At 43.3% G+C, this 25,188-nt stretch overlaps 1 long non-coding RNA gene across 4 annotated transcripts in view; it reads right to left on the reverse strand.

The window, feature by feature from the left end:
* Window positions 1-1,092: 1,092 nt before the first annotated feature.
* The window catches only part of LOC112644210 (uncharacterized), a 55,305-nt gene continuing 31,209 nt past the window's right edge, over window positions 1,093-25,188 (reverse strand). For 2 of the 4 annotated variants that reach the window (XR_004806966.2, XR_007403783.1), the window contains 3 exons: window positions 10,761-10,853; window positions 6,170-6,318; window positions 2,900-3,158 (listed from right to left, as the gene is read on the reverse strand). This is a non-coding gene — a long non-coding RNA (uncharacterized LOC112644210). Of the gene's footprint in view, window positions 2,458-2,899; window positions 3,159-6,169; window positions 6,319-10,760; window positions 10,854-25,188 lie in introns of those variants that run through there. The other 2 variants (XR_007403784.1, XR_007403785.1) reach the window with 2 other exon arrangements.

A 25,188-nucleotide genomic window follows, 5' to 3' on the forward strand; every position in this document is an offset into this window, starting at 1 on the left:
TGACTGATGTGTCCAGGACTTGGTTATTGGTTGAGAGGCAGGATGGCACAGAGAATAAAGTCCCAGATTGTAAATTGACAATTTGGGTTAGAGTCTCCATCCTGTTGCCACTTTTTCTTTGTAAAACGTATGTGGTGGTAACAGCAACACCAGCCCACTTGAGCTGATGTGACCTCCTTGGAGTTGAATCAGCACAGGATTTCCCATTATTACCCTAAGGGTTTCCTTATCAAAGGTCTCCTGTGTAGGCTCTATTTTGATTTACTGCCTTTCTGGGGACTTTGCTGTTTAACCATTTTTTAGCCTACCATTTCCCCAGTGGGAACTTCACTTTCATACACACTCCTTCCTCAAGCCCTGTCTCAGTTTACCACCTTTGTGTACCAGTTTTGACTCTACCTCCTTTTTCCTCCCTGAATTTTCCTGCCCCTCTGATTATTTGTGCTTAGAATTCCGTGCAGTTACATGCAATCCTTTCATCATTCTCTGTGTATTAGCTCCTTATCCCTGAGGGAGAACCCTGTGTCTTTTGCAGTTTCCATCACTGTGCTGAGCACACAGTGAGAATATGCATAAAACGAGTCCTGGACATATAAACTCTGCACGCTGCCTGCTCAAAAGCCCAGGGAAGAGAAAATGGAGACATAGTCCCAAGGAGAAAGCCACAGTCTATGTAGATTTCAGGCTCAGATAAGCTTATAGAGTGCGAGGGCCCCAGCACGATACAGACAACAGATTGCTTCCCAGAAGGTCATCATTACGTGTGAGGTATTCTTTTCTTTTATGCAACTTACTGCACCCTGTAGGAAACTGAATTTGGAGAATCAAGAGATCCATATGAGCAGGTATCACGGTGTCCATTGTGTTCAGCACCATGAGGACATCATAGTTTGGATCCTGTAAGGGTTATTCCTGACCCCTGCTTCCTCATGGCATCACATGAAGAATGGTTGTGACTGCCCCTGACTTGTGGGACACAGCCTGAGATGCTATCTAATATTTCCTTACTTATTACTTGGGTTGAAGAAAGAATCCATTAGATGAATGAATAAGATTTTTTTTAAATATATTTAATTTATTTTTTTATTCATGAGAGACACAGAAAGAGAGAGAGAGAGAGGCAGAGACACAGGCAGAGGTAAAAGCAGGCTCCATGCAGGGATCCTGATGTAGGACTAGATCCCAGGATTCCAGGATCACTCCCTGCGCCAAACGCAGGTGCCAACCACTGAGCCACCCAGAGACCCCCCTTCAATAAGATTTTTTTTAACCTGAGTTACTAATAAAGATTACAAACATACTTAAGGAAATATCAGCAACTTAATTCTGCAATGTCTGGAGAATGTTGGGGAGGGGAGACATCAGAGGACTCCAACTTTTTCAGGTTTGTAGAATTATGAGCTTGGAAGTGTGCAAACTTCAAAGCAAGACTTTGAGCAAGAAGGGACCAGTCAAGATTGATGAGGTGATGAACATCAGTGGGGATCTCCATTGCTTTGTTCTGTACAGTTGGTACGGATTTTTATGTTATTCAATATACTTATATTCCTCAAGTTGAGGACAGTTTCAGTAGCACAACCCATGGCAAAAATCATAAATATTGGACTATCTGCCAAAAGAAAAATCCAAGAGTTAGTCTTCTCTCTTATCTTGTTTCCCCTCTTCACCCACGTCCTATCCTATCTGCCTCCCTTGGGGAAGAAAAGGGTACACAGAATGCCCCAGAATTCCCCTCTGCCTTCTGTGAAAGAAGCAAGAACCACAGCTCCATCTCTGTCCAGGGACCAAGCCTTAGTTCCCTTTGGGCCCGACATCTCAGTTTAGGATGAATCCCAAAGGGCCCCTGCTGTGTCAGATGCATAGCTGAGATTGGAGTCTGTACCTTCTGACGAGGCAAGAGATAGTTGGAAGAGAGGAAAAAGCCTGAGGTCAGAACTCATGTATTCACCTAAACAGCCCCTTGGTACCTGTTGTTTTCTATCTGAATGGCATCTGTGCATCTTATTACAAGTCCATACTTTTCTCCTCCTCAGGAAAATGGCAAGTCCTTCTGCAGATTTCAGAATCATATCATGCTTATTCATGGGGATTGGGTAATAGCAATAATGGTAGTGATGAAAAAAACCAGAACTGAGGTATCACCCTCTTTGTTGAAGAGGGTGATGGCCAATGACCCAAGTTCCCATTCGAGGAGATCATGATATGACATGTTCCCAAGTGTCAGACTTTCCTGTGGAAAGCAGTTGTGTTCTCTTCATCTTCCCTCTCCTCTCCTCGTCCTCTCCTCTCCCCCTTCTCTCTTCTGACAGATGGCTCCCTCCAAACTTTGGAGAGTGAACTAGGACTTGGCCCTGTATCAGCCTTTGCTGTACATAGTAGTTAGTCTCTAGGATGGCCTGCGATCTCTTAGTATTCATGTCCTTGTATACTCTTCTCCCATGTTGTATCAGAGTTGATCTGTGCAACCAACAGGATACAACAGAAGTGAAGAAATGTTCCTTCTGATATTTGATTACTTTGAAACTGTAGTATCTCCTTCCTCCCTCCCTCTTCTCCTCCTCTTCTCCCTCTGTCATCATTTGCCCTGAGAAATGCCAGTTAGTGCTCTTCCTCCCTCCCTCCATCTCTCTTATCTCTCTTCTCTCTTCTCTTCTCTTCTCTCTATCTCTCTCTCTCTCTCTCTCATCACTTGCTGTGGGGGAATACATTATAAGGACATCCAGGCAGCCCACACAGAGACCCATGTAGAGAAGAACCAAGCCTGACAACTACATGGGTGATCTTGGAAGCAGGTCTTCCTGGTGACAGGCCCTGCTGACAGCTAGATTACAACTTCATGAGAAACTCAGCCAGAAGCACTTAGCTAGGCCACTTCCAAACTCCTGACCCTCAGATGCCATGAAATAATAAATGCTCATTGTTTTAAACTGCCAAGTTTTGGAGTAATGATTACACAGCAAAGATAACTAGCACAGATATATCCTTTGAGAAAATGAACACCAAGAATCCTGTGGAAATAGTTGTACCTATGCCAATAACTTCCACACGCTTTGTCTCTGTACCAGTGCAGGCAAGAAGAACTGGGTCGCAGGAAACATCATACACGTTGTAGCAGGCAGGACACTTAATGCCATTGGGTACTGAGGATTCCTGAGGCACTGAATGAAGAAAGAAAATTTTCATCTCAAAGAGTAAGCCATAAAAGGAGCTCAGAGAATTTATTATCCCCCAACCAAGATCATGCTTATTCCATGATTCCTCCACCCAAAATCAAAATTATTTAAAACTAGGATGGCATGGAGGGTGTGTGTGTGTGTGTGTGTGTGTGTGTGTGTGTGTGTGTGGAGGGGAGTAGGTATTAAGTGGAAAGATAGAGGATCTTATAGGAATTTGGTTTATTTGCTTCTTTCATGAATTGATCCTTTGCCCTGGCTGGAGAAAAATGCTTAGATGCCAGAAGGTAACTTGTGGTCTTAAAAAATACTGGTAAGAAATTTTATCATTTCAAGTTTCACATCTAAGTCTTTAATACATTTTTAGCTTATTTCTGTGAATGGCATAAAAAAGTGGTCTGGTTTCATGCTTTTGTATACATGTAGCTGCCCAGTTTTCCCAGCACATTTTTGGGAGAGACTGCCTTTTCCCCCATTGTATATTCTTCTCTCCTTTGCCATAGATAAATTGACCATACAAGCATGGGTTTATTTCTGCATTCTCTCTTCTGTTCCATTGATCTATGTGTCTGTTTTTGTGCCAGTACCATACTGTTTTGATCACTACAGCTCTGTAGTGTATCTTGAAATCTGGGATTGTGATACTTTGAGCTTTATTCCCTCAGGATTGCTTTGGCTACTCAGTCTTTTGTGGTGCAAATTTTACTTTTATTTTCTCTAGTTCTGTAAAAAATACTGTTGTATTTTGATAGGAATTGCATATCTGTAGATTGCTTGGGTAGTATGGACATTTTGACAATACTCGTTCTTCCAGTCCATAACCAAACATTGGAAGTAATTTCACATCATCTGTAGACACATTTTTCTTTATATATCTCCTTTAGCAAAGGAAATAAAACAAAAATAAACTACTGGGACTACACCAAAATAAAAAGCTTTTGCATAGCAAAGAAAATCACCAACAAAATAAAAAGGCAACCTACTGAATGAAGAAAGATATTTGCAAATTATATATATCTTTTAAATATATAATTAAATATATAAATAATATATAACTTATAAAAAATAAAATATATAAATAATATAAACACTAATAAAAATTATATATAAATAATATTCTAAATATATAAAGAGCTTATACAACTCAATACCAAAAAAGCCCCACGAATAATCCAATTAAAAAATGGGCATGGAGGGATCCCTGGGTGGCGCAGTGGTTTGGCGCCTGCCTTTGGCCCAGGGCGCGATCCTGGAGACCCGGGATCGAATCCCACTTCGGGCTCCCGGTGCATGGAGCCTGCTTCTCCCTCTGCCTATGTCTCTGCCTCTCTCTCTCTCTCACTGTGTGCCTATCATGAATAAATAAAAATTAAAAAAAATGGGCATGGAAAAAAAAAATGGGCATGGGACCTGAATAGACATTTTTCCAAGAAAGATATATAGATGGCCAACGGACACATAAAAAAAGATTCTCAACATCACTAATCATCAGGAAAATGCAAGTTCAAACTATAATGAGATATCACTTTATGCCTGTCAGAATGGCTAAAATAAAAAACATAGGAAATAACAATTATTTGTGAGGGTGCAGAGAAAATGGAATCTTTGTGTGCTGTTGGTAGGAATGCAAATTGGGGATAGCCACTGTGGAAAACAGTATGGAGGTTCCTCAAAAAAATAAAAATGGAAATTCCATATGATCCCATAATTTCATTACTGGGGTATTTACCCAAAGAAAATGAAAAACACTAATTTGAAAAGATATATGCACCCCTATGTTTATTGTAGAATTATTTGCAATAGCTGATATATGAAAAAACAACCCGGGTGTCCATGGACTGAAGAATGGATAAAGAACACGTGATATGTATGTGTGTGTGTGTGTATGAATAAATAAATTTATTTATTCATTAGAGACACAGAGAAAGAGAGGCAGAGATATAGGCAGAGGGAGAAGCAGGCTCCCTTCAGGGAGCCCAGTATGGGACTCAATCCTGGGACCCCAGGATCACAACCTGAGCCAAAATCAGATGCTTAAGCACTGAGCCACCCAGGCGTGTCTATACAAGAGGATATTACACAACCATAAAAACGGATGAGATCTTTCCATTTCAAATAACATGGATGGATTTAGAGCATAAATGCTAAGTGAAATAAGGCAGTCAAGGAAAAATAAATATCTATCATGTGATTTCACTCATATATAGAATTTTAAAAATGAAACAAATTAGCAAACAAAGGTTTTTAAAAAGGCAAACAAAAACCACTCTTAAATAGCATAAACTGATGGTTGCTAGCAGGTAGGTGGGTGGAAGATGGATTATATAGGTGAAAGAGATTAAGAGTACATTTATCTTGATGAGCCCCGAGCAATATATAGAATTGTTGAATCGCTGTATTGTACACCTGAAACTAATATAATACTGTATGTTAATTATACTTCAATAAAAAAATACTGTTGAGAGAGTTAAGAAATAAATAGGCAAGGACAAACACTTTTCAACTGGAATGGAAAAGCAAACAATTTAAACCTACAAACTCATACTTAGTGTAAATCCTGAGGACCCATCCCAGCCGCCCAGCTGCCATTCAGTCTTCCTTAAAAGAAGGGCTTGTGCCTATCCCTTCACAGGAAGGAAAGACAGTCAGTGAGGAAAATCAATAGGCAGCTCAGAAGCAGAGAGACAGGTCGTAGGAAGGTACTTAGAAGACAGACATAAGGGATCCCTGGGTGGCGCAGCGGTTTGGCGCCTGCCTTTGGCCCAGGGCGCAATCCTGGAGACCTAGGATCGAGTTCCATGTCGGGCTCCCGGTGCATGGAGCCTGCTTCTCCCTCTGCCTGTGTCTCTGCCTCTCTCTCTCTCTCTCTCTCTCTCTCTCTGTATGACTATCATAAATAAATAAATTTAAAAAAATTAAAAAAAAGACAGACATAAGACAATGGATTGGGATAAAGGATGGGAAGGGAGGGAGAGCAGAGATGTGTTGGCACTCACCTTGGAAGTCCCCTTGGTTATAGAGCTCATCTTGGCAGCACTGGTAGTTTTACCTGAATGTTTTATTATCTCCTAGTGTTGCTGAGAAGGTCCTTGGGACACACTTGCTTGAAGAACAACCTTCTCCTCAACATATTGTAAGAGCTTCCCTGTACAGAAGCAAACCCCAGAAGGAATTTCCCCTTTGAACCATAGAGAGAGCGATGCCCAAATGGGCTACCATTATTAAAGGATTCTGTGCTTCAAATCCTTTTGTCTTTAGTCTTTCCACTTCTCAAGGAGCCCTTCTGCATTGGTCCATGGAATAAACCAGTGGAGGGATGGTTTGTTAGCACTTGTTAGAATGGGAGTGTCATACTTCAATGAGGTGATGCAGAACAAGGATTGTCCAGTCTTTTTACCAGTGTCTCCCACCCTGCCTCCTCCCACCACCCCACACCCCCAGTCCTATCTGGGTAGAATTCAACATAAGAAAGTAGGGTAAAATAGAAGATGCACAGGAAAGCTCCAGCTGGCACCAACATCAGCACTTGTCTGATCTAATCTCTGATTCCTCAGATGAAGAATCTGAGGCTCAGAGAAATGCAAAACTTGGCTAAAGTTGACTGAGAGGTGATGTGGGTCTCCTAATTTTGTCTCGTGCCTGTTGCCTCCACCACCAACTGCTCTCAACATCAGGAGAACCACAGAAAGCTAGCTCTATCTGTTGCTGCCCTACCTCCCCAGTTCTTAGAGGAATAGCCAAGGGCTTGCTCGTGAAAAGAAACAGGGTCTGAGAGAATGTATTAGTATCTTCAGAGATTCACTGACACTCTGTTAGGGTAGAGTATACTTCCTTGTCTCACTGACAATAGACATGGTCATATGATTTGCTCTGAATACTAAAATGTGAGCAGAAATGTGTATTCTATGTTCCAGCAGAAGCTAGGGTATACTTGGAGTATGGTTCTCTCTATCTCTCTTCATTTTTTTATTGTGGTACAATGCATATAAGGTAAAAAAATACTATCTTAAAAATTTTTAAAGATTTTACTTATTTATTCATGAGACACACACACACACACACACACACACAGAGACAGGCAGAGATACAGGCAGAGGGAGAAGCAGGCTCCATGCAGGGAGTCCAATGTGGGGCTTGATACTGGGACTTCAGGATTATGCCCTGAGCCAAAGGCAGATGCTCAACAGCTGAGCCACCCAGGCGTCCCTATATTAAACATTTTTAATTGCACAGTTCAGTGGTGTTAATCTCCATGCTCTTTCTTCCCTCCACCATGACACCCAGCAATTCTTTAGAAAGCATCTTCTCCATCAACTTGAGTCCCAGGTTAATATGATTTAGAGTAGACATGCGGCTGACCCAGATGGTGTGAGCAAGAAATAAATCTTTAATTTTGTAGCTTCTGACACCTTGGAGTCACTTGGTATAGCAGCGGTACTTAGCCTCTTAGTACTTAGCAGTACTTAGCCTGGCTGATACCAGGATAACACATGGCTGTCATCTCTAACTTGCTGTCCACCCTGCTGGCTAAAGACCATGAAGTTTCCATGCAATAGCATCTGACTTACAACTAAGTAGAAGAAAGTGTTTCTAGCTTCTAAAATCTCAAGGTGAAGGATGCAGACCAAGAATAAAAACATCTGAAAGCAAGGGCAAATGTATACAACTGAACATGTGCTTTCATTGGCACAGGGCATGCTCAAATGGCCTGATCTTCTGCCTTGTTGAGAATGGATTTTCCTCGGATGTGAGTCTTTGAAACAGGGTGTCACAGCCAACTTTCTCATTCTAAAGAGAAAGATAGAAATGAAGAGAAGCCAGGGCAGAGGGAAACATTAGTTCTTCAGTCACTGACTATCATTTCAGGCAGGGAATTTTTATTACTGTCTACCCCTAAAAACACGTAGGAAGACACAGACCAAAGAGATGTGATGGTGTCAAGTTGTCCACCCCCAGCCTGGGGCCACCCAATGCTTGCACAATCCCTGGTAGCCTGCCACCCAAGAGTACAGGTTCTTTGAGTGACCAAGCCCTCTGGTCACTGGGCCTGACAAGGGACAGATGGTGTTTGTACTTCTTCCAAGGATAGACTATGTCATGCTTAGGCGGAGGAGGAAATAAAAGCTTCATAAACACACTCAAGCCCTCTTTATGGTATTCACTTATATACCTGGCAGATGTCCAACTCATCAAAATTCCACCCTTTTCTGAACATGTCAAATGGCCAAAGTTAGGTCGAAGTTTGAGAAGGCAGAGAAGGGTCTGGAAGTGATAGAATTGGGTTGAGCACAGGCAGTGTTCATGGTGGAACCCACCCTGGAGAAAGACAACCAGTTACTCATTTCCCCCTCAATTTCTGGCCCTTGATGTACTCACCAATATCTATCATATCCCTTCTAAGAACCTGGGCCTAAGGGAAGTATAAAAGCTTACAGTTTTTTTTTTTACCTGGATTCTGGAGCCAGAGTGCCTAGGCTCAAAGCACCTAGAACAATGCTAGCATGACTAGATTTGAATAAAGTTTAGCTATAGCTGCTGCTATAATGCTCTCACTCGTCACTTTTCATAGAGCTTGTAATTCAAGAGCACAGATAGGCAGCATTTTTCTGAACCTGAGGCTTGGAAGATAAATGGGATTCAGGTAAGATTCATGTAAGCCTGTGAAAATCCCACTCCCTGAGGCCTAGAGGGAAAATGAAAAGGCAGTTGTCATGTGGAGAAACCACCAATACCAAGAATGAGGGTCCCAACCCTGAATCCCAGATTTTTGGTTATTTCAAGAGGTGGGGATGGAACTCCTCAAAAGCCAGTCTGGAGAGCTAAGAGTAAGGTGTCATCCTGAGGCCCACCACTGTTCATCTGAGACGTGGGCAAGTCAGAGTAAGGATGTACCGGCAGGTGGCCTGATAACAAGAAGTAGGGCTGCAGGTCCTGATGTGCAGGGCATTGTGCACAACATTGTGATGCTCAGACAATCTTGCCAGTAAACCAGGGGAGGTAAAGGTTATGTGCAGGTCTGGGTGGGATTCTTGGCCCAGCATAGGGATGCTTCCCTGAGACCACTGCTCAGTGAGAATCAAGACTCTACATCCAGCTGCCATGGGATCATGAAAGGAAATGACTATAAGAAAATGTCACCCTAACTACTTCTTACTACCAGCTTAAAGCACTCTTCCCCACTCACTAATTCACAGGACCAGAAGGTATTTTCTAACCCCATACGAACATGTAATGGGCAGAACATATAAGGGTGAATGAAAAAGAGTTAGGATGAAGATATGGAAGTTTTCCAGTTAACAAAATAAGCCTAGAAGTCAAAAACTAGAAAGTTTCATGTGAGGGCTATGAATGAAAGTTTGGACAGGGTGGTGTGTGTGTGAAGGTGTGCAGCAGGGAGGCATCTTGGGTTCAAATTATGAAGGTAACTGTCTTGGTTTCTTAGGACTACCATAACAGAGTGCCACCAACCAGGTAGCTTAAACAACAAAAATGTGTATTCTCACAGTTGTGGCATCTAAAAGTCTGAACATGGAGCCAGCAGGGTTGGCTCCTTCAGGAGGCTGTGGAGAAGATACTGTCCCATGCCTTTGTCCTGGCTTCTGGTGGCTGCAGCAATCTTTGTCACCCCTTGGCTTATAGACACATCACTCTGATCTCTGCCTCCATCTTCACATGGAGTTCCCTTGTGTGTCTCCCTCCTCTTTTTATAGGGATAGGGACACTAGCCGTATTAGGTTGGGGCCCACATTATTTCAGTATGACCTCATTTAACTGATAACATCAGCAATGACCCTATTTCCAAATAAGATCATATTCTCAGGTATCCAGGGCTTAGGACTTCAATATATCTCTTTTGGAGGTGCAATCAAAGTCATAACAGGAACAGAAGCCCTTGGATTCCCCCCTCTCAGTGCCCCATTCCTTCTACCTGGGTCCCTCTAACTTTGTCCTTTCATGTGTCCATCCAAGTGGCTAGCACTGCTCTCCTCAGGGACACTCTTTACTGTCTGAAAGCGGTCCATCTGAGAGTGGAAATTGGGACAGCCACTATGGAAAACAGTAGGAAGGGTCCTCAAGAAACTATAAATAGATGCACTTCTGGATATATAACTTAATGAAACAAAATCACCACCCTGAATATGTCTACACCCCATATTCATCACAGCATTATTCACCATAGCTAACCAATGGTAACAACCTAAGTATCTATCAACAAATGAATGGATGAAGGAATACTATTTGGCCATAAAGAAAATCTTGCCATTTATGACAACATGGATAGACATTGGAGGAATTATGCTAGGTGAAATAAGTCAGAGAATGACGAACACTTATAATCTCACTTACATAATAATTGATAGAAACAGAATAGATTGGTGCTTACCAGAGATAGAGGGAGAGTGTGGGGGCATACTCCTTAGTTTTGTGATCTTGGGGCTAAATTTATCCTTTTCTTTGAAAAACTTGTCATGCCCTGTCTTCCATTTTAAGTACCATCTTTATGGATAATGATCATTACAAAGAATACATGTTTGTTGCAAAAAAACCCTCAGAATGTAGAAGTATAGAATAAAAAGTGGAAGTTACCTGCCTTCTGGTGGCTTCTACATCCTGTGATTGTTTTCTGAGTGAGGATGTTCCAGGGTGTAGTCTTCCTGAGGCAACAACTGTTCTTGTAAACTGTAGAGAGGTAGTTTAAGGAAGTGGGTTTATGGATGAACATAAGATTCATCCCTAACTGGGTTCAAATTCCTACCCCTTCTGTTACTAGCTCTTCCAAAGTGGATGTTATTTCAGCTTTCCATGCCCCTCTTTATCTTTAAGCTACAAGATGATCATGGTAGTAGTCCCTATATCATGGAGTTGCTGTGAGAATTAAGTGATTTCACAAACATGGTAATTCTTGGCTACTTTTATTATTGTTTTGTATCTTCCTGCCTACTGGAGGTCTTTGAGCCAAGGAATAATGAGATAGTACAAGTTCAAGAATGTAAATTAACCAACGAAAAGCCCAATAAGGATAATAGCACTGTCTCTGAGGTGTGGATGGAAAACGTAAAAACAATTTTAAAAATTAATTTTTCCAGCTTTATTGACATATAAATGACATGTAATATTGCATAAATGTAAAGAATATAACAGTTGAAAAATATTTTTATTTAAATTCCAGTAAACAGTGTACTGCATATTAATTTGAAATATATATATATATATACTGTGAAATTACTACAATAAATTTAATTAACATCCACACCTCACATGGTTACAAATTCTTTTTCTTGTGATGTGAACTTTTAAGGTTTACATTCTTATCAACTTTCAAATATATAATATTGTTAACTATAGTCACCGTGCTGTGCACTATATCCCCAGACCATTTCATAGGTTGCCTTTTAGTTTTGTTGATGATTCCTACACTGTGCAGAAGCATTTTGTTTTGATACAGTCCGAATAGTTTTACTAGTTTCAGAGGCAGAGCTTAGTGATTCATCAGTTGCATATAACATCCAGTGCTCATTACATCATGTGCCTGCCTTAATGTCCATCACCCATTTACCTCATCCCCTCACTCCCCTCCCCTCCAGCAACCCTGTTTGTTTCCTAGTGTTAAGAGTCTCCCATGGTTTGCCTCCCTCTCAATTTTCATCTTATTTTTCCTTCCTTTCCCCTATGTTCATCTGTCTTATTTCTTAAATTTTACGTATGTGTGAAATATTATGGTATCTGTCTTTCTCTGACTGACTTACTTCACTTAGCATCATACCCTCTAGTTCTAGTCACATCACTGCAAATGGCAAGATTTCATTCTTTTTGATGGTTGGGTAATATTCCATATTATATCCATATATATTGCTTCTCCATTCACCTCTCAATGGGCATCTTGGCTCTTTCCATATTTTGGCTGTTGTACGCACTGCTGCTATAAACATTGGACTGCTTGAGCTACTTTGAATAACTATGTTTGTATCCTTTAGATAAATACCTAATAGTACAATTACTGCGTGGTAGGATGGTTTTATTTTTCAGTTTTTGAGGAACTTCCATTCTGTTTTCCACAGAGGCTGCAAAAGTCTGCATTCTCACCAAGAGTGTAAAAGGGTTCCCTTTCTCCACATCCTTGCTAACATCAGTTGTTTTCTGTCTTGTTAATTTTAGCCATTCTGACTGGTGTGAGGTGGCATCTCATTTTGGCTTTGATCTGTATTTCCCTGATGACAAGTCACGTGGAACATTTTCTCATGTGTCTGTTGGCCATGTGTATGTCTTATTTGGACAAACGTCTGTTCATGTCTTCTGTCCATTTCTCAACTGAATTTTTTGCTTGAGTTTGATAAGTTCTTTATCGATTTTGGATACTAGCCCTTGACCTGATAAGATCATTGCAAATATCTTCTCCCATTCCATAGTTGCCTTTTAGTTTTGTTGGTTTTTTCCTTTACTGTGCAAAAATTTTTATCCTGATGAGGTTTCAGTAGTTCACTTTTGCTTTTGTTTCCCTTGTCTCCAGAGACATGTCTAGAAAGAAGTTGCTGCGGCTGAGTTCAACAGATTGCTGCCTGTATGTATTCTCCACTAGGATTTTGATGGATTCCTGTCTCACATTTAGGTGTTTCGCCCATTTTGAGCTTATCTTTGTGTATGGTGTAAGAAAGTGGTCCAGTTTCATTCTTCTGCATGTGGCTGTATAATTTTCCTAACACCATTTGTTGAAAAAATGTCTTTTTCCACTGGATGTTCTTTCCTGCTTTGTCAAAGATTAGTTGACCGTAGAGTTGATGGTCCATTTCTGGGTTCTCTATTCTGTCTCATCGATATATGTGTCTGTTTTGTATCAGAACCATACTGTCTTGATGATCAGAGCTTTGTAATACAGCTTGAAGTCCAGAATTTTGCTGCCTCCAGCTTTGGTTTTCTTTTTCAACATTACTTTGGTGATTTGAGGTCTTTTCTGGTTTCATACAAATTTTAGGGTTGTTTCATAGATCAATGGAACAGAATAGAGAATCCAGAAGTGGAACCTCAACTTTATAGCCAAATAGTATTCGACAAAGGAGGAAAGACTATCTATCCACTGGAAAAAAGACAGTCTCTTCAATAAATGGTGCTGGGAAAATTGGACATCCACGTGCAGAAGAATGAAACTAGACCACTCTCTTGCACCATCCACAAAGATAAACTCAAAATGGATGAAAGATCTTAATGTAAGACAAGATTCCATCAAAATCCTAGAGGAGAACACAGGCAACACCCTTTCTGAACTTGGCCACAGTAACTTCTTGCAAGATTAATCCATGAAGGCAAGAGAAACAAAAGCAAAAATGAATTATTGGGACTTCATCAAGATAAGAAGCTTTTGCACAGCAAAAGATACCATCAACAAAACTCAAAGACAACCTACAGAATGGGAGAGGATATTTGCAAATGACATATCAGATAAAGGGCTAGTTTCCAAGATCTATAAAGAACTTCTTAAACTCAACAGCAAAGAAACAATCCAATCATGAAATGGGCAAAAGACATGAAGAGAAATCTCACAGAGGAAGACATAGACGTGGCCAACAAGCACATGAGAAAATGCTCCGCTCACTTGCCATCAGGGAACTACAAATCAAAACCACCATGAGATCCCACCTCACACCAGTGAGAATGGGGAAAATTAACAAAGCAGGAAACCACAAATGTTGGAGAGGATGTGGAGAAAGGGGGACCCTCCTGCACTGTTGGTGGGAATGTGAACTGGTGCAGCAACTCTGGAAAACTGTGTGGAGGTTCCTCAAAGAGTTAAAAATAGATCTGCTCTATGGACCCAGCAATTGCACTGTTGGGGATTTTCCCCAAAGATACAGATGCAATGAAATGCCGGGACACCTGCACCCCGATGTTTGTAGCAGCAATGTCCACAATACCCGCACTGTGGAAGGAGCCTCGGTGTCCATAGAAAGATGAATGGATAAAGAAGATGTGGTTTATGTATACAATGGAATATTACTCAGCCATTAGAAATGACAAATACCCACCATTGGCTTCGACGTGGATGGAACTGGAGAGTATTATGGCTGAGTGAAATAAGTCAATTGGAGAAGGACAAACATTATATGATCTCATTCATTTGGGGACGATAAAAAATAGTGAAAGGGAATAAAGGAGAAAGGAGAAAAAATGAGTGGGAAATATCAGAAAGGGAGACAGAACATGAAAGACTCCTAACTCTGGGAAACGAACTAGGGGTGGTAGAAGCAGAGGAGGGTGGGGGGTGGGGGTGATGGGCACTGAGGTGGGCACTTGACGGGATGAGCACCGGGTGTTATTCTATATGTTGGCAAATTGAACACCAATAAAAGATAAATTTATTTTAAAAAATTTTAGAGTTGTTGGTTCCAGCTCTGTAAAAAATGCTAATGCTGGCAGCCCAGGTGGCTCAGCGGTTTAGCGCCACCTTCAGCCCAGGGCCGGATCCTGGAGATTCGGGATCCAGTCCCACGTTGGGCTCTCTGCATGGAGCCTGCTTCTCCCTCAGCCTGTGTCTCTGCCTCTCTCTCTCCCTCTCTGTGTATCTGTCATGAATAAATAAATAAAACCTTTTAAAAATTGGTATTTTGATAGAGATTGCACTGAATGTGTAGGTTGCTCTGGGTAGCAATAGACAACTTTTGGGGTAGCATTAACAATATTTGTTCTTCCAATGCATGAGAATGGAATGTTTTTCCTTTTCTTTATGTCTTCCTCAATTTCTTTCATAAGCATTCCATAGTATCCAGAGTACAGATCCTTTACCTCTTTGGTTTATTCCAAGGTGTCTTATGGTTTGGGGGACAATTGTAAGTGGGATCCATTCCTTCATTTCTTTCATCCGTTCATGTTTAGTGTATAGAAATGCAACTGACTTCTGTGCATTGATTTTATATTCTGCGATTTTGCTGAATTCCTACATCAGTTCAAGCAATTTTGGGATGGAATCTTTTGGGTTTTCTATATAAAGTATCATGTTGTCTACAAATAGTGAAAGTTTGACTTCTTTGCCAATTTGGATGCTTTTTATTTGTCTGATTTCTGAGGCTAGGACTTCTAGCACTATGTTGAACAGCAGTGAGAGTGGACATCCCTGTCTTATTCCTGACCCTGGAAGAAAATCTCTGTTTTTCCCTGTTAAGGATGATATTCACTGTGGATTTTTTGTATGGCTTTTAGGATACTGAGGTAAGTTCCTTCTGTCTTTATACTGCAGTGAGTTTCAATCAAGAAAGAATGCTGTATTTTGTCTTTTATTAATGTTGTGTATCATGTTGATTTGCAACTGTTGAACCACCCTTGCATCTCAGGAATAAATTCCTTTTGGTCATGGTAAATAATCCTTTTAATGAACTTTTGGATCCAATTTGCTACTATCTTGGTGACAATTTTTGCATCCATATTCATCAGGGATCTTTGATCTGTACTTCTTTTGGGTGGGGTCTTTATTTGGTGTTGGGATTGATGCTGGCCTCATAGAATGAGTTTGGAAGTTATTCTTCCATTTCTAGTTTTTGGAACAGTTTCAGAATAGGTACTAATTATTTAAATGTTTGGTGGAATTCCCCTGGGAAGCCGTCTGGCCCTGGACTCTTGTTTGTTAGGAGACCTTTGAGATCTGATTCAATTTCTTTGCTGGTTATGGCTCTGTTCAGATTTTCTATTTCTTCCTGTTTCCGTTTTAGTAGTTTATATATTTCTAGGAATGCATCCAAATTGCCTAATTTGTTGGGATATAATTGCTCACAATATTCTCTTATAATTGTATTTCTTCAGTGTTGCTTGTGATCTCTTTTTCATTCATGATTTTATTTCTTTGAGTCCTTTCTCTTTTCTCTTTTTGATAAGTCTGGCTAGGCATTTATCGATTTTATTAATTCTTTCGAAGAATCAGCTATTAATTTCATTGATCTTTTCTGTTTTTTCCCCCATATCATTGCTTTATGGTCCACTCTATTATTTTTCTTCTCCTGCTAGATTTAGGCTTTATCTGTTGTTCTTTTATCAGCTCCTTTAGATTTCAGGTTATGTTGTGTCTTTGCAACTTGTTTCTTGAGAAAGGCCTGTGTTGCTATATACTTTCCTCTTAGGACCACCTTTGCTGCATCCTCATAGTTTAGGGGACATGTCTAGAAAAATGTCGCTACAGGAATACCAGAGAAATTGCTCTCTTCTAGAATTTTTATACTTTCAGATCTCACAATTAGGTCTTTGATACATTTTGAGTATATTTTGTGTATGGTGTAAGAAAATGGCCTACTTTCATTGTTTTTGCAAGTAGCTATCCAGTTTCCCAACAGCACTTGTTGAAGAGACTTTTTCCCATTATTTTTTCCTGCTTTGTCAGAGAGTAAATGATCATATAATTATAGATTCTTTAGTGTTGTTTTATTAATCTGTGTGTCCATTTTGTACTAACAGTATACTTTCTGAGTTACTACAGCTTTGTAATAGAACTGGAAGTCTGGAATGTGTTACCTCCTGTTTTGTTTTTCCAAGATTGCTTCGGCTGCTTGGGGTATTCTGTGGTTCCATATAAATTTTAGGATTGTTTTAGCTCTGTGAAGAATGCCGGTGATATTTTGATAGGAATTGCATCCAAAGTGTAGATTTCTTTGGTTGGCATAGACCTTTTAACAGTATCTGGCCTTTTTTTTTAAATTTTTTTAAAATTTTTATTTATTTGTGATAGTCACAGAGAGAGAGAGAGAGAATGAGGCAGAGACACAGGCAGAGGGAGAAGCAGGCTCCATGCACCGGGAGCCCAACGTGGGATTCAATCCAGGTCTCCAGGATTGCGCCCTGAGCCAAAGGCAGGCGCCAAACCGCTGCACCACCCAGGGATCCCAGTATTTGGCCTTCTAATCCATAAGCATGGAATGTCTTTCCAATTGTGTCATCTTCAACTCTTTAATCATTGTTTTATAGTTTTCAGAGTATAGGTCTTTTACCTCTTTGGTTAAGCTTATTCCTAGGTATTTTAATATTTCTGGTTCAATTGTAAATGGGATTATTTTATTAATTTGTCCTTCTGCTGTTTCATTATTAGTGTATAGAAATGATACAGATTTCTGTGTGTTGTTTTTGTATCCTGTGACTTTACAAATTTATTTCTCAGCTATAGAATGTTTTTGAAGGAGTGTTTAAGGTTTTCTGTGTGTACTATTATGTCAACTGCAAATAGTGAAAGTTTTACTTCATCCTTGCAATTCCGGATGCACTTTATTTCTCTTTGATGTCTGATTGCTGTGGCTAAGATTGAGAGATAGGGAGGGAGACAGGGCCAGGCCAGGAGGGACAGAGAGTGAGACCGGGAGGGAGAGACAGAGACCCGGACGGAAGGACAGGGAGGGAGACACAGAGCCAGAGAGAGGCTTCGTGCCTCCATGAGCAGGAGTCCCTTGGGACTGAGCGGGGGGCTCAAGGCCTCAAACCCAGCGCCTGACCAGACTACCCGGCAGAGGCATAGGCATTCTCCACTCCGCTCTGAACTCCGCGAAGGGCGGGCCTCTGTGCGGGGGGCGGGCCCAGGGGCGGGAGCGGGGGTGAGGCCACAGGGTTCCAGGAGCTTGCCCCTGCGCCTGACCCCGAGCGTGACCTGAAGGGGGCCGCGGCTGGCCGCAGGAGGAGCTGTGCGCAGATGCGACCCGGCGGTGGCAGGAGGTAGCTCGGCCGCGCCCCCAGTCCAGGCCCGCGGTTCCCCGCGGTTCCCCGCGCTCCGGGCTCGCGGCAGCGGCTCTGCAGGCCTCGGCCCCCTGCGCGCAGGTCAGCGTGGGCCCCGGGAGGTGTGACGGGCCCTGGGGTGGCTGTGCGAGGGGCATCTGACCCTCGCTTGTGGCGCAGCGGGTGCCTGGGAGGGACCGGGAGGGGGACAGCGGGCCTTGGGGCTGCATGGAGGTGGCCCCGTGGCGAGCCGGACCCACACCCTTTGGGCCGCCAGGGTGCCGGGCAGAGGGCTGCGGGGAAGGAGTGGTGGGACCTGTTGGCGGAGGGGGGCGGCGGTGGGGCCTCCTACAGGTCAGGCCAGGTCTCCTTTGGGCGGCTCAGGGAGGGTGCGGGGCCCCTCCCCCGGGCTCAGGGAGGTACCGCGGAACCCATGTGCGTGCGCTCAGAGGGGTTAGGGTGCAGGCACCTTGCAATGTCAGGGCACGGCCTTGGGACGGTGGCTTGAGGGCCTGGGCTGCTGGGCCCCAGGAGCCTCCCCAAGCCCTTGGCTCTTACTCCGCCCCCCTCCCCCTCCCAGCTCTCAGGTCCCTCCCTAAGCACCCCAGCCTGGCCAGGAGCCCGCCCCTCCCGCTTGGTCCCTGTCAGGTGAGTATGGCTACCTCTGAAATTTTTGCATTTTGAAAACGTTCTCCTTTCTCCACAGCCTCCCCAAAATTTGGTGTTTCCTGTCTTTTTAATGTTCTCACCGGTGTGAGGTGGCATCTCATTGTGGTTTTGACCTTTATTACTCTGATGGCCAGTGACCCAGAGCATTGTCTTGCCTGCTTGTTGGCCATGTACATATAGGTCTTCTTCCGTGACTTTTCTGTTCGTGACTTTTCCCGTTTTCTGGATGGGATGGTTGGTCTCTTTGCTGTGGAGTTGCAGAGGTTCTTCAGAGATCTTGGATGCTGGCCCTTTATCTGACGGGGTCATTTGCACATACCTTCTTCTCCCATTCTGTGGGCCACCTTTGAGTTATGTTGAGTGTTTCTTTTGCTGTGCGGAAAGTGCTCATCTTGATGAAGTACCAGCGATCCATTTTCGCTCTTGTTTCTCTGGACTTTGTGGCTGATGTAATTTGCAAGAAGTTGCTGTGGCCCAGTTCAAGAAGGGTGTTGTTTCCCGTGTTCTCCCGGGGGGTTTTGATGGAATCTTGTCTCACATTTAGATGCTTCATCCATTTTGAGTTTATCCTTGTGTTTGGTGTGAGAGGAATGGTCCAGGTTCATTCCTCTGCATGTGGCTGTCCAGTGTTCCCAGCAGCCTTGATCGAAGAGACTGTCTTTTTTTTCCCATCTTTCCTGCCTGGCCAAATATTAGTTGCCCGTAGAGTTGAGGGTCCACATCTGGATGCTCTCCTCTGTTCCATTGATCCATGTGTCCGTTTCTGTGACAGTACCACACTGTCCTGATGCTCACAGCTTTGAGGCGCGCCCTGAAATCTGGCATTGTGCTGCCCCACCCCCACCCCCTGCATTGGATTTCTTGGCTACTATTCCCGTGGCCGTTCGGGGTCTTTTCTGATTCCACACAAGTCTTCAGATGATTTTTTCCAGCTCTCTGAAGATAGTCCATGGTATTTCTGAGAGGGATTACACTATTTGTGTAAATTGCCCTGAGTCACGTTGACATTTTCCCCAATATTAATTCTTCCAAACCAGGAGCATGGAACCTTTTTCCATCGCTTTGTGTCTTCCTCAGTTTCTTTCAGACATGTTCTGCAGTGTTTTGGGTAGCAATCCTTTACCCCTTTGGTTAGGTTTATTCCTAGGTAGCTCATGCTTTTTTTGGGTGCTGCGGTTGTATAAATGGGGTTGACCCCTTCCTCGATGTCCCTTTCCTCGGTCTCATTCTTCGCTTACAGAAAGGCCACTGGTTTCTGGGTCCCGAGTTTGTATCCCGCCACACTGCCGAACTTGCTGTAGGAGTTCCAGCCATCTTGGGTTTTCTAGGTACGGTATCGTGTCATCGGTGAAGAGGGAGAGTTTGACTTCTTCTTTGCCGATTTGAATGCCTTTTATTTCTTTTCATTGCCTGATTGCTGAGGCCATGACGTCTCGTACTATGTTGAGAATAGCAGCAGTGAGAGTGGACATCCCCGTCTCGTGCCTGGTCATCGGGGAAAGGCTCCCAGTGTTTCCCCATTGGGAATGAGAATTTGCTGCGGGCTTTTCGTAGATGGCTTTGAAGATGCTGAGGGACGTTCCCTCTATCCCGGTACTCTGAAGCGTTTGGATCAGGAATGGATGCTGTGTTTTGTCAAATGCTTCTTCCTCTGCGTCTCTTGAGAGGATCATCTGGTTCTTGTTTTCTCTCTTGCAGATCTGATGAAGCACCTTGAGTGCTTTCTGAGTGCTGAAGAAGCCTTGCACCCCGGGGATAAAGCCCACCGGGTCATCGTGAGTAACTTGTTAATAATGTCCTGTTGGATCCCGTTGGCTCATAGCTTGTGGAGGTGTGCATCCGTGTTCATCAGGGACATCGGTCCAGAATTCTCCCTTTGGGTGGGGGGGGTCTTGGGTTTTGGAGTTAAGGTGACGCTGGCCTCCAAGAACGAGTTTGGAAGTATTCCATTTCTTTCTATCTTTCGGAGCAGCTTTGGTAGCACAGGTATGATTTCTTCTTGAAGCGTTTGATAGAATTCCCCTAGGAAGCCATCTGGCCCCGGACGTTTGTGTCTCGGGAGGTTTGTGTGTTTCTTTATAGGTGTGTTTCTTATTTCCTATTGGGGTTCATTTTGCCAACATAGAGCATAACCCCCCAGGGCTCATCCCATCAAGTGCCCCGCTCCGTGCCCGTTGCCCAGTCACCCGCACCCCCCACCCTCCTCCCTTTCTTCCACCCCTTGTTCATTTCCCAGGGTTAGGAGTCTCTCCTGTTCGGTCTACCTTTCTGCTATCTGCCACTCATTTTTTTCTCCTTTCCCCTCTCTCCCCTTTCACTATTGTTTTCATCCTCCCCAGAAGAATGAGACCATATGATGTTTGTCCTTCGCGATTGTCTTCTTTCCCTCAGCCTTAATACCCTCCGGTTCCATCCAGGTCGAAGCAAATGGTAGGTGTTCGTCGTTTCTAACGGCTGAGTAATCTTCCATTGTGTACAGAGACCACTCACCCTCCTTATCCATTCATCTTTCGATGGACACCGAGGCTCCTTCCACAGAGTGACTATCATGGATGTTGCCGCTTGAAACCTCGGGGTGCAGATGTCCCAGCATTTACCTGCATCTGTATCATTGGGGTACATCTCCACCAGTGCACCCCCATGCTGGATCACAGTGTAGATCCGTTGTTACCTCTCTGAGGCACCTGCACACGGCTTTCCAGGCGTGGCTGCACCAGGTCACATTCCCACCAGCAGTGCAAGAGGGTTCCCCTTTCGCCACATCATCACTGACATTCGCTGCTTCCTGTCTTGTTAACGTTCACCGCGGTCACTGGTGCGTCAGGTGGGATCTCGTTGTGCTTTTGACCTGTATTTCCCTGACGGCCAGTGATGCGGTGCATTGTCTCATGTGCTTGTCTGTCACGCCTACGTCTTCCTCTGTGACATTTCCGTTCACGTCTCTTGCCCGTCTACCAGATTGGATCCTTGGTCTCTTTGCTGTGGAGTTACAGAAGTTCTTCAGAGATCTTGGATACTGGCCCTTTACCTGACAGGGTCATTTGCACATAACTTCTCCCATTCTGTGCGTTGGCTTTAAGTTTTTTGAGTGTTTCTTTTGCTGTGCGGAAGCTGCTCATCTTGGTGAAGTCCCAGCGATCAATTTTTGCTCTTGTTTCTCTGGCCTTCATGGCTGATGTAATTTGCACGAAGTTGCTGTGGACCAGATGGTGTTGTTGCCTGTGTTGTCCCCTAGGATTTTGATGGAATCTTGTCTTGCATTTAGATCCTTCATCCATTTTGAGTTTATCCTTGTGTATGGTGTGAGAGGAATGATCCAGTTTCATTCTTCTGCGTGTGGCTGTCCAGTGTTCCCAGCAGCATTTACTGAAGAGATTGTCTTTTTTGTTCCCCCTGCAAGGTCTTTGCTGCCTGGCCGAATATTAGTTACCCATAGAGTTGAGGGTCCACCTCTGGATGCTCTCTTCTGTTCCATTGATCGGTATGCCTGTCTTTGTGCCAGTATCACACTGTCTTGCCAGTAACAGCTTCGTGGCACAACGTGAAATCCAGCATTGTGCTGCCCCCGCAGTGGTTTTCTTGGCTACTCTTCCTGTGGCCGTTCGGGGTCTTTTCGGATTCCACACCAGTCTTCAGATGACTTGCTCCAGCTCTCTGAAGAGAGTCCATGGTATTTCTGACAGGGATTGCATTAGTTGTGTCGATTGCCCTGGGTCACATTGACATTTTCCCGAATATTAATTCTTCCAATCCAGCATCATGGAACCTTTTCCATCTCTTTGTTTCTTCCTCAGTTTCCTTCAGACTTGTTCTGCAGTGTTTCGGGTAGAGACCCTTTACACCTTTGGTTAGGGTTCTTCCTAGGTAGCTCATGCTTTTTTGGGGGTGCTGCAGTTGTATAATTGGGGTTGACCCTTTCCTCGATGTCCCTTTCCTCGGTCTCCTTGTTCGCATGTAGAAAGGCCACTAGTTTCTGGGCCCCACGTTTGTATCCTGCCGCACTGCCGAACTTGCTGTAGGGAGTTTGAGCAATCATGTGGTGGAGTCTTTTGGGTTTTCTAGGTACAATATAATGTCATTGGCGAAGAGGGAGATGTTGACTTCTTCTTTGCCAGTTTCAATGCCTTTTGTTTCGTTTTGTTGCCTGACTGCTGAGGCCATGACGTCTCGTACTATGCTGAGAATAGCAGTGGTGAGAGTGACATCCCAGTCTCGTGCCTGTTCTTCAGGGCAAGGCTTCCGGTGTTTCCCCATTGCGAATGATAATTTGCCACGGGCTTTTCGGAGATGGCTTGGAAGATGCTGAGAGACGTTTCCTGTATCTCTGTACTCTGATGCGTTTGGATTCGTTTGGACTCTTGGGCATGGATTCCGTATTTTGTCAAATGCTTCCTCTGCGTCACTTGAGAGGATCATCTGGTTCTTGTTTTCTCTCTTGCAGATCTGAAGAAGCACATGGAGTGCTCTCCGAGTGCTGAAGCAGCCTTGCACCCCGGGGATAAACCCCACTGGGTCATGGTGAGTAACTTCTTAATAATGTCCCGTTGCAACCTGTTGGGTCGTATCTTGTGGAGAAGGTGTGCATCCGCGTTCATCAGGGACATCGGTCCAGGATTCTTCTTTTTGGTGGGTTCTTGGGTTCTGGAGTTAAGGTGACCCCGGCCTCCAAGAACGGGGTTGGAAGTGTTCCATCTCTTTCTATCTTTCGCAGCAGCTTTAGTAGCATAGGTATGCTTTCATCTTGAAGCATTGGATAGAATTCCCCTGGTAAGCCTACTGGCCCTGGACTTTTGTGTCTCGGGAAGTTTGTGAGTTTATCGGTTTATTTATTATTGGAGTTCGTTTTACCAACATAGAGAGTAACCCCCCAGTGCTAATCCCATCAAGTTCCCCCCTCGGTGCCCGTCGCCCAGTCACCGCCACCCCCCGCCCTCCTCTCTTTCTTCCACCCCTTGTTCGTTTCCCAGGGTTAGGAGTCTCTCCTATTCTGCCCTCTCTGCCATCTCCCACTCATTTTTTTCTCCTTTCACCTCTATTCCCTTTCACTATTTTTGTCATACTCCCCAAAAGAATGAGACCATATAATGTTTGTCCTTCACCTATTGCCTTCTTCCCTCAGCCGTAACACCCTCTGGTTCCATCCATGTCGAAGCAAATGGTGGGTGTTTGTCATTCCTAACGGCTGAGTAATCTTGCATTTTGTACAGAGACCACACACCCTCCATATCCATTCATCTTTGATGGACACCGAGACCCCTTCGCAGTGTGGCTATCATGGCTCTGAACCTAAGGGTGCGGGTGTCCCAGCGTTTCATTGCATCTGCGTCTTTGAGGTAAATCCCCAGCAGTGCAATTGCTGGGTCGTACGGAGGTCTATTTTTAACTCTGAGGATTCTCCATACAGTTTTCCAGAGTGGCTGCACCAGTTCACATTCCCACCAACAGTGTAAGAGGGTTCCCTTTTCTCTGCATCCTCTCCAACATTTGTAGTTTCCTGCCTTGTTAATTTTGCCCATTCTCACTGGTGTGAGGAGATATCTCATTGTGGTTTTGATTTGTGTTTCCCTGATGGCAAGTGATGTAGAGCATTTTCTCATGTGGGTGTTGGCCATGTCTATGTCTTCCTCTGTGAGATTTCTGTTCTTTTGCCCATTTCATGATTGGCTTGTTTGTTTCTTTGGTGCTGATATTAATAAGTTCTTTATAGATCTTGGAAACTAGCCCTTTATCTGATATGTCACTTGCAAAATCACATTGATAGTTTATGAGTGTTGAACCAGCCTTGTGTCCTGGGAATAAATCCTACTCAGTCATGGTGAATAATTTTCTTATGTACTGTTGAATCCTATTGGCTAGTATCTTGTTGAGAATTTTTGCATCCATGTTCATCAGGGATATTAGTCTATAATTCTCCTTTTTGGTGGGCTCTTTGTCTGGTTTTGGAATTAAGGTGATGCTGGCCTCAAGAACGAATTTGGAAGTACTCCATCTCTTTCTATCTTTCCAAACAGCTTTAGGAGAATAGGTATGGTTTCTTCTTTAAACGTTTGATAGAATTCCCCTGGGAAGCCATCATGCCCTGGACTTTTGTGTCTTGGGAGGTTTTTGATGACTGCTTCAATTTCCTCCCTGGTTATTGGCCTGTTTAGGTTTTCTATTTCTTCCTGATACAGTTTTGGTAATTTGTGGCTTTCCAGAAATGCGTCCATTTCTTCTAGATTGCCTAATTTATTGGCGTATAGCTGTTGATAATATGTTTTTAAAATCGTTTGTATTTCCTTGGTGTTGGTAGTGATCTCTCCTTTCTCATTCATGATTTTATTAATTTGAGTCTTCTCTCTCTTCTTTTTAATAAGGCTGGCTAATGGTTTATCTATCTTATTAATTCTTTCAAAGAACCAACTCCTGGTTTTGTTGATCTCTTCCACAGTTCTTCTAGTCTCGATTTCATTGAGTTCTGCTCGAATCTTTATTAACTCTCTTCTTCTGCTGGGTGTAGGATCTATTTGCTGTTTTTTCTCTAGCTCCTTTATGTGTAAGGTTAGCGTTTGTATTTGAGATCTTTCTAGTTGTTGAATGGATGCTTGTATTGCAATGCATTAACCCCTTAGGACTACTTTTGCTGCATCCCAAAGATTTTGAAAGGTTACATCTTCATTCTCATTAGTTTCCA

The sequence above is a fragment of the Canis lupus genome, chromosome 19 (genome assembly GCF_003254725.2).
Source record: "Canis lupus dingo isolate Sandy chromosome 19, ASM325472v2, whole genome shotgun sequence".
NCBI lineage: Eukaryota > Metazoa > Chordata > Mammalia > Carnivora > Canidae > Canis > Canis lupus.